The sequence below is a fragment of the Microchirus variegatus genome (genome assembly GCF_963457635.1).
Source record: "Microchirus variegatus genome assembly, chromosome: 8".
NCBI lineage: Eukaryota > Metazoa > Chordata > Actinopteri > Pleuronectiformes > Soleidae > Microchirus > Microchirus variegatus.
In genome coordinates this window covers 8,834,145-8,844,202 of record NC_139809.1, presented here as the reverse complement: position 1 = coordinate 8,844,202, position 10,058 = coordinate 8,834,145, and positions in this window count along the sequence as shown.

The window sequence follows — 10,058 nt, the reverse complement described above, 5'->3', positions numbered from 1 at the left end:
CGACATAATATTGTATGACGTTTTTGTCAAATTTTGGACCAAAACATTTTTTTCGCAATAACTGTCATATTTTGGACGACAAAGTATAGTATGACGTTTATGTCAAATTTTTGACGACATAATATTGTATGACGTTTTTGTCAAATTTTGGACCAAAAAATGTTTAAGAAAAAAATTGTCAAATTTTGACCACGTAGTATAGTATGATGTTTTTGTAAAAATTTGCACCAAAAACATTTTCCTGAAAAAATTGTCAAATTTTGAACGACACACCATAGTATGAAGTTTTTGTCGAATTTTGGACCAAAACATTTTTTTCAATTTTTTTCTAATTTTGGACAACTTATGACGTTTTTGTAAATTTTTCGACGACATAATATTGTATGACGTTTTTATCAAACTTTGGACCAACATTTTTTGGGGAAAAAAATTGTCAAATTTTGGACGACATGTCGTTTTTGTCAAATTTTGGAGCAATTAAATTTTTTCACAAATTTTTGGATGACAGTATAATATGTCGTTTTTGTCAAATGTTGGAACAAAAACATTTTTCAAAAAACTTTGGACGACATAGTATAGTTTGTCTTTTTGTCAAATTTTGGACCAAAAAATGTTCTTAAAAGTTTTGGAGGACAGAGTAAAGTATTTCGTTTTTTGTCAAATTTTGGACGGCATAGTATAGTATGCTGTTTTTGTTATATTTTTGACCAAAACATTTTTTTTCAAAAAATGGTCACATTTTGGACGACATAGTATAGTATGACGTTTTTGTCAAGTTTTGGACCAAAAAACTGTTTTTCTAAAAAATTTTCAGATTTTGGACGACATAGTATAGTATGACGTACTACATAGTATAGTGTGAGGTTTTTGTCAAGTCTTGGACCAAACAAATAAAATGTTTTTCAAGAAAATTGTCAGATTTTGTACGACATAGTATAGTATGACGTACTACATAGTATAGTATGACGTTTTTGTCAAGTTTTTGACCAAAAAAATGTTTATCAAAAAAAATGTCAGATTTTGGACGACATAGTATAGTATGACGTTTTTGTCAAGTTTTGGACCAACGTTTTTTTTAAAAAAAGATCACATTTTGGACAACATAGTATAGTATGACGTTTTTGTAAAATTTTGGACCAAATTTTAATTTCTTTTTTAATTGACACATTTTGGATGACATAGTATAGTATGACGTACTACATAGTATAGTATGACGTTTTTGTCAAGTTTTTGACCAAAAAAATGTTTATAAAAAAAAAAATCAGATTTTGGACGACATAGTATAGTATGACGTTTTTGTAAAATTGTGGACCAAATTTTAATTTTTTTTATAATTGACACATTTTGGATGACATAGTATAGTATGACGTACTACATAGTATAGTATGACGTTTTTGACAAATCTTGGACCAACTTTTTTTTTCAAAAAACTGATCACATTTTGGACGACATAGTATAGTATGACGTACTACTTGGTATAGTATGACGTTTTTGTCAAGTTTTGGACCAAAAAAATGTTTTTCAAAAAAATAGTCACATTTTGGACGACATAGTATAGTATGACTTACTACATAGTATAGTATGAAGTTTTTGTCAGGTTTTGGACCAAAAAAATGCTTTTCAAAAAAATTGTCCGATTTTGGACGACATAGTATAGTATGACGTTTTTGTCCAATTTTGGACCAACATTTCTTTTTCAAAAAATGGTCACATTTTGGACGACATAGTATAGTATGACGTTTTTGTCAAGTTTTGGACCAAAAAACTGTTTTTCTAAAAAATTGTCAGATTTTGGACGACATAGTATAGTATGTCGTTTTTGTCAAATTTTGGACCAAATTTTAATTTTTTTTTTAATTGACACATTTTGGATGACATAGTATAGTATGACGTACTACATAGTATAGTATGATGTTTTTGACAAATCTTGGACCAACTTTTTTTTCAAAAAACTGATCACATTTTGGACGACATAGTATAGTATGACGTACTACTTGGTATAGTATGACGTTTTTGTCAAGTTTTAGACCACAAAAATGTTTTTCAAAAAAATTGTCAGATTTTGGACGACATAGTATAGTATGTCGTTTTTGTCAAATTTTGGACCAAATTTTTTTTACGAAAAAATGGTCACATTTTGGACCACATAGTATAGTATGACGTTTTTGTCAAGTTTTGGACCAAAAAAATGTTTTTCAAAAAAATAGTCACATTTTGGACGACATAGTATAGTATGACTTACTACATAGTATAGTATGAAGTTTTTGTCAGGTTTTGGACCAAAAAAATGCTTTTCAAAAAAATTGTCAGATTTTGGACGACATAGTATAGTATGACGTTTTTGTCCAATTTTGGACCAACATTTCTTTTTCAAAAAATGGTCACATTTTGGACGACATAGTATAGTATGACGTTTTTGTCAAGTTTTGGACCAAAAAACTGTTTTTCTAAAAAATTGTCAGACATAGTATAGTATGACGTTTTTGTCCAATTTTGGACCAACATTTCTTTTTCAAAAAATGGTCACATTTTGGACGACATAGTATAGTATGTCGTTTTTGTCAAATTTTGGACCAAATTTTTTTTTTTTTTAAATGGTCACATTTTGGACGACATAGTATAGTTTGACGTACTACATAGTATAGTATATAGTATGATGTTTTTGTCCAATTTTGGACCAACATTTCTTTTTCATAAAATGGTCATATTTTGGACGACATAGTATAGTACGACGTACAACATCGTATAGTATGACGTTTTTTTCAAGTTTTGGACCAAAATTATATAAAAAAAAAAAAAGTCAAATTCAGGACTACATGGTATAGTCTGTTTGTCACATTTTGGACCAAAATTATTTTTTTCCAAAAAAAGTCAAATTCAGGACGACAAACTGTTGTATGAGGTTACGACATAGTATAGTATGACGTCTTTGTCAATTTTTGGACCAAAATTATATTAAAAAAAAAAGTCAAATTCAGGTCGACAAACTGTAGTATGACGTCCTGAACATTGGGTAAATGGATATTTTTGAAATGTAAACAGCAAATATCTGATCTTGTTTTTTTCCATTTCCTTCCACTCATTGAAATTTTCCATTACTGCCTTCAACATGATCTTTGAGGAATGCTTGGGTCTCACGTGTTAACAGAGCAAGTAAAGCAGTGTATTTCCAGAGACACTCGTGAGGAAAACACCATGTATTCCTCCCTTTTTTTTCCCTCTTAGTGATAACAAAGAACTGAACGTGGGACTATTAATAGACACCGAGTGTCTAATAATACCATATAATGGGCGCCTGCAAATACTGTGCTCTACTGACCCATGACTTTGAAGATTTCCATGAGACTGTACTCTGTCCAAGCGCCATACTGTCTTGATTTCTCTTGTATGCAACATAAAAGTAGCAACAACTTCCAAGAACAGAAAAAAGTCATTCAAACATTGATGATGATAGTCCATTTACTAGTTACGAAATTTCCACTGCATGAGGATGAAAAACAGACACTACTTTGAGAACTGGAAGGGATCAAGTCAGAACACAGATCTCCTGAATCACCTTTTGGCTTGTGAAAGGTGCCGTGTTGTTGCCCTGACATCACTGTGTGCATCTAACTCTATGACATAGATCCATCAAACCTTCAAATGAGTCTGTGTTGAAAATTCTTATCAAAACAGACATGACAAATTAATTGTTGTAATTTTGGCTGTGATTACATTTGCTGAACGCACCTCAATATTGATGTGTCTGAAAAACAATCATGAACTTGTAAATACATTTTGAGCCAAGAGAGAATATCATTATTATTATTATTTACATACATTAGTGAAAAAATGTTTCATTGTTTATATTCAATTGTTGCCTTAATAAAATCATGCTTGCAAGTTTAGACAGTGTGCAAGAGTGTCGTTGCTACTCAATGATCTATATGTTTTCCTCTTTACACACCCGTCTAAAGAAGAGGATGTGCAAAGTGTTTTCCTGTTTTGAATCTGTAAATTATACATTCATCACCAGGCATCAACTTTGCTTAAAGGTGCCATATGTAAGAATATGGCCAAAAACGGTTACTACATTCAACTTCAGGTTTTTTAGGTTTCGTTTTCTGACGTAACTGGCAACCCGTGGTTGCTCGGCAGCTGAGACTCTACTGACTGCAATGATTGGTAGACGGCGGTAGGTGGCGCCACATGCCAAAATGATTTAAAACATAAACATGATTTGCAGTCTGCAAAATATTTTTTTTAATGCGAATATTTTGTCTGTACTGTTGTTGTGTGTTCAGTTTGTTATATGAACATTATTCCTGAGTCTCTGTGACATATTAGGAGGATTTTATGGCCAGTTGCTTTAGATTTATTACATAATGCACCTTTAATCATTTTATCAATCAGTCAAAAGGAAGAGGGCATCACTGATGGCCCTTTTCCACTATGGTCCCAGCCCGCAAGCCACACCACGACATAGTTTAGGTTGGTTTTCTAAAAAAAGTACCATGGTAACCAGGCACTATGCTAGTGGAAAGCAACTTAACCAAGGTGAGTCGAGTCAGTGGAAACATGCCATAACTATATAAAGTTCCAAACTGATTTTGAAAAGCGGCCTTATAATAAAAATAGGTGCGATGCAGATGCAGGTTCAGAGCGTAGATACGAACATATTATGGTGTGTGGATTACACAGCTTGATCTGCAAGGGTTAGGGTAAGGTTGTGGACAATCCACATCACAATTAGGCAGTATTAGGAACATAACCACATAAAAACAATCCTAAATGTGTACAAAGCAATATCTCCGAAATACAGGTTTCTACATGTTTGTTAATTCCTGCTCACGTTTGCCAGAAGTAACAGAACGTCTCTGCTGAAGGTTTGAACATGATGACTCATTGGCTTTCAGAAGCAACAGTTTCTTGTGCACATTCTCTCTAGTAAACACCAGTTTCACAAGTCTTAACATTATAATATCATGAAATATTAACGCAATCGAACAATTACGCAGGTAGACTGTATGCATGTATTAAACAAAACACTCATCTCTCCCCTGAGCAACTGATTTTATCAGGGTCAGCGACATTACAACTAAACACAAAGCTAGGATCAGCAGGCATGGAAATGCTCTAAATTGAGGTTCTTTCTAGGTAACGGCTGTAACTGTAACCTCTGGTTAAAAGTCTGCCATTGATTTTAATATTACTTACACTTAATATTGATTAAAGTTATTAAATAAAATGAATCAAATGAGCAGTTGGGGGAGTTCAAGTTTCCACACTGGACATTCTCTGAAAGTCAGACTTTCTGGGCTGCTCTGTACTTTATTATTCATCTCTGAGGAAATTCACTGCAAACAATTTTGATAATTGATTGTCATTTCAGCCGTTTATCAAGCAAATGTTGAACATTCCTCTGGTTCCATTTTCTACGATATGATGACCTCTGCTTTATATGACTGTAAATCAAATATCTTTTGAACTGTTGGTAAACAAGTTTATGGCCAGCGTTTCTCACTCTGTTCTGATGTTGAACTGCAGCCCTACTTTTAACTGTAATTATCTTGAATGCAACATCCGTCCATCTGATAGTTGACACATTTTGTCCTGGAAAGAGAGAACATCACATCAACTTTAAGACACAACAGGATTACTGTTGACGCTTTAATGTAATCCTTGACCTCTTAAGCCAACTGTTGCACGGTTTCAACAGCTCCAAATGTCCCTAAGGTGATGACAATACATGGAAGCCAGTGTGGAAAACCTCAATATTTGGTTAATCTTTACACTGTATGTGTTTAGAATGCCTTTAATTAACTACCAGTGGATGCAGGGAGCAGTCAAAGTGATCAAGTTCAAGTTCAGTGTGATGCTCGTGTCCCTACCTAAGTTTCGCAGGGCATGCAGTTGCTATGGCACCAGTGCTAATTTAAATATCCTCAGCCCTTTGTAGACATTTTAAATCACAGATGGCTAACCTGGACTGCAACAGGAATCACATCCACAGAAGACATTTCAGCTATAACAGTGTTTGCTACCAACTTGAGCGTGTGTAAGATTTAGGTGAAATTCTTTAAATTTGGCGGAAATGGAATATAAAAATAGCCTCTCTGCATGGAATTTACTTGTTCTCCTGTGTGAGTGTGGGTTTTATCCGGTTTCCTCCCACAGTACAAAACATGCAATATGGGGATTAGGTCACTTGGATCCTCTAAATTGACTGTGCGTGTGAGAGTGGATGTGCTTGTATGTGATGGACTGGCAAACTGTCGTCCTACGTCAGCTGAGATTGGCACAGCTCCCACCACGACCCTCACATGGACGATAAAGTGGAAGAAAATGGATGGGTGCATGGAATATAAACTAACTATAATGATATACTGTTTTCTTTGACTGTACAATCACCTGAATGTATGAATTAGTTGTTTTCATTATCAGAGGTTGGTCATCTCTACAGAGGCCACCATGTTTGTAATGGACAAACTATACACTTGACTTTTAATGATAACTGAAAGCTACCAAAGGTTCTCCTTCATGCTTGAAAGGGAAGGGTGAGGTCAGAGATCTTCCGCTGCAACAATCAACTTCACCAATAGATGTCGCTAAATCCCACACATTGCACCTTTGCAAGCAAGCATGGAGTTACCATTACATCTAATCCTAAAATTACCAGGGTTTTTTTAACAAATATGAAAAGGAAAAACACATATTTATGTTAATTTACTAAATCTTTTTCTCTAATATGTTTTCCAAGAGACAAAAGTCAAGACAAACACAAAGGAAGAAGCATCAGTCACACTTTGGTCGAGGACTGCTGACTTGATTATAAATCTCTATCTGCAGGCTTTTGCTTTGACTGTCTACATGTGGGGTGGATGGGGTTGACATGAACTGTCCCAGAGTCCCTCCCACTGGGTCTGGCATTCAGGTACAGCTCCCTCCCTCTCTCTATAAAGCTTCTCATGTTAGCAGTGTAAACTTCAGATTTCTACTCATGGTAAACTCTTTACAACCTTAAAAAAAAAAAAAAAAAAAAAAAAAAATACCACCACCATATTTTACTAAACCGTGCAAAACACACTTGAAAGTGTGCCATAAATTCTAGAGCTAGAGCCTGAGGTAAGTTCATTTATTTTTTTTCCCACAATCTTAATTTAAGTTTTAAAACAACTGCTTGAGACACATTTCATGTAGTAAGGAATGTATATGGCTTGTAAAATTTAAGATACACTTTGAATGACTAGGATGTTGTACTTGTATTCTGTGGTGTTGGCAGTATTGATTAATTTGCCATTGATAATTGCTTTACAGATCCTTTAATATTTATTTATTTAAATGCTTTCTTCAAACACTTATGACAGCATTTCAAACTAAATATCACAAAATACCACTTGTGTGTCTTTGCTGTTGACAGCTTGCAGCCAAAATGAGATTAGCCCTGCACACCATCATCTGCTGCTGTGTTTTCACCACATTCGTGCCACTGGTGAAATGTGACACAGGGGAGCTCAACTTCAACCTGAAGAAAAGGTGAGTAAGCCAATTATAATACATAAATTGTATTAAAACATTTTTGTTGGTTATTAAAGAAGATTATAACGTATTTCTGGCATCATATTTACCACAATGCCTTGTCACTTAGCCACATGAGTTAGCTGATATTGGTCAGTCTATGTAACTGGGGGGCATTCATTGGTGCCATCACTCTGATCATAAAACATTGTGATTTAAATTTAATATAAAGACACCTTACAGTACCTGTGCATTATTTTGGACATGTAATACTAATACTACTAGTGCTCTTATGTGATCACTTTATGTCTACCAGTATGTGAATTGGTGCCAGTTGCTAAAATCACGGCCTCTTTTCTGTGTTGGAGGTTTAGAGTGTGGCTGCAGGGCCATGTGAAGAGTGACCTGGGCAACATCTTAATCACAGCCAAAGAACCGTCCTCTGACGCCCACGGTGGACAAGAGCAGGATGAGAATGGACAAGTGGTTTTACCTCCATTGAGGTAAGGAGACGCGCTAAGAAGGAAAATGTTTGCCCTCAGATATTGGATTGATGACAGATTGATGGTAAACATGTCAAGAGGGAAAAGTGTAGGATATGCAGCAAACGTCCGCAGCTGGAATCAAGTACATGGGACTTATGTGGTGCTTAGGCTATTCCAACAAGCCCTAAATCAGCACTACGCTTTTTTTCAATGAGTACTGCAGATGCCACTTGTCATCATGTATAAAAAAAGGATATTTATGATGATGTGAATGATTAATACGATTAATTAGACAAAGATCTGTCAACGTGCAAATTGAGGGTCTTAGCTATGTTGAAGTGGTTGAATGTGGTTATGTGCAATGCTAACAGCTGGATAATTATACCGTTAATGCGTCTTTATTTATTTAATTATTAGCTGTGAAATGTGTGGCTTAGTATTTATTGTTTGTGATGTATGAAGCTTCACTAAGACCAAAATGAATTTGCCCATGGTGGACAATAAAGTATATCGTACCATTACGTATGTTAGCATGTTGTATATCAGTTGGCAGTGCAGTTGCCCAGAAGGTGGAGTAAAAATAAATATTTTTTTTCCCCTCATATAGCAGAACCAAGAGGACAACATCCAAGCCGTCGGGCTGTGCCCTCGTCACATGTGTATACCACGACCTGATCCACCGACTGCACAAGATCAACAACAGTCAAAAAGATGCTGTTGCCCCTGAGGGCAAGATTGGCTCGAAAGGCTATGGGCGCCGGCGCCGCCGCTCACCCCTGGATGTCACTCAGTTTGCAGTCCAGGTAGGATGAGTTGGTCAGCGAGTCCGCAGACACACAATTATATGCAAATTGGCCTAAGACATTGATGGAAAGACAAGGAATCCTTGTTCTGTTTGGTTTTTTGCTCACAGAAGAAGATAACTGTCAATCAAGACATGACGAAAGAACCACTGGTGCGCCTGTACAGTCCATCAGAAACACCTCTGGACTCCGGGGATGACAGCGAGATGCCTATAATAGATACCAAGAAGATTGAGTGTGCATGCTTTCCTTCAGGTCTCAGTGTGTCAGAGTTGGTGTGTGAGTTATGGGTGAATTCAAGTTAGACCTTTGGGACTGGACAAGAATGTTTGCCTCGGCCTCAGCCTCCAAAGTGAGCTTGGCAGCTGAGATTCAAGGCGATTCCTGAAGATGTTCTTAGAAATACCAATGAACTGAAGAGGAACTGAGGCTCACAAAGGGAGAAACAAGAGACGGTCATCGTTGAACCACAAACTGTGAAGGTCAAAGTCCTCTCACAAGTCAACTGAATGTGTTGAAGTGCAATTTATACAACATGAACCAAGCTTATAAACAAAAAATATATATAGGAATATATTAAACAACCTTGTATTTCATCATATAGCACAAATATATTTTTACACGTCTCTTATTTTTAACTTCAGTGAAGTACCTGGTGTATCTTTACTGTCTGTGTACATAAATACCTTGTAATGTGTGAATTAATTATCAGTGTCTTAACATTATTGTCATGTATGTATATATATCATCTGGAAATTATTCACATTTTATTTTTAAAAACATTACTCTGAAAGGTAAAATGCAGACATAGTAACTGAAAAGGTGAAAAGAGTTTTTGGCCAGACTTTAGAAGCCATGACGGAGTGATGGAGAAAATCCTTCTGTTATGATGTAGAAGAACCAAATAATCTAATGTCGGTGTTCTGCTGCCATCTAGCTTTATAGTCGCCTTTGAAAAGTATTGTGAATGCAGAGCCCATTGATTCAGTACTAAGTTAGTTCAACAAAGCAATGACTGTGGTAATGTTTCATTCCAAGAAGCCTGAGTTTTGGAATCTGTCTGCTCATTTAAATGTGATTAATCAAATGTGCTCATAATTCAATGTTTGAAAAAGTAAGAATGATTTATGTCTTGTGGCAAAAGACAGAAATTGTGAATGTTTTCAGCCGCATGCCTTGTCCTCACCCTTGAAATAAATGAATGCACCTAAGAACTTGAACTCAATGTGTTCACGCACGCACGCAGGCACGCACGCACGCACGCACGCACGCA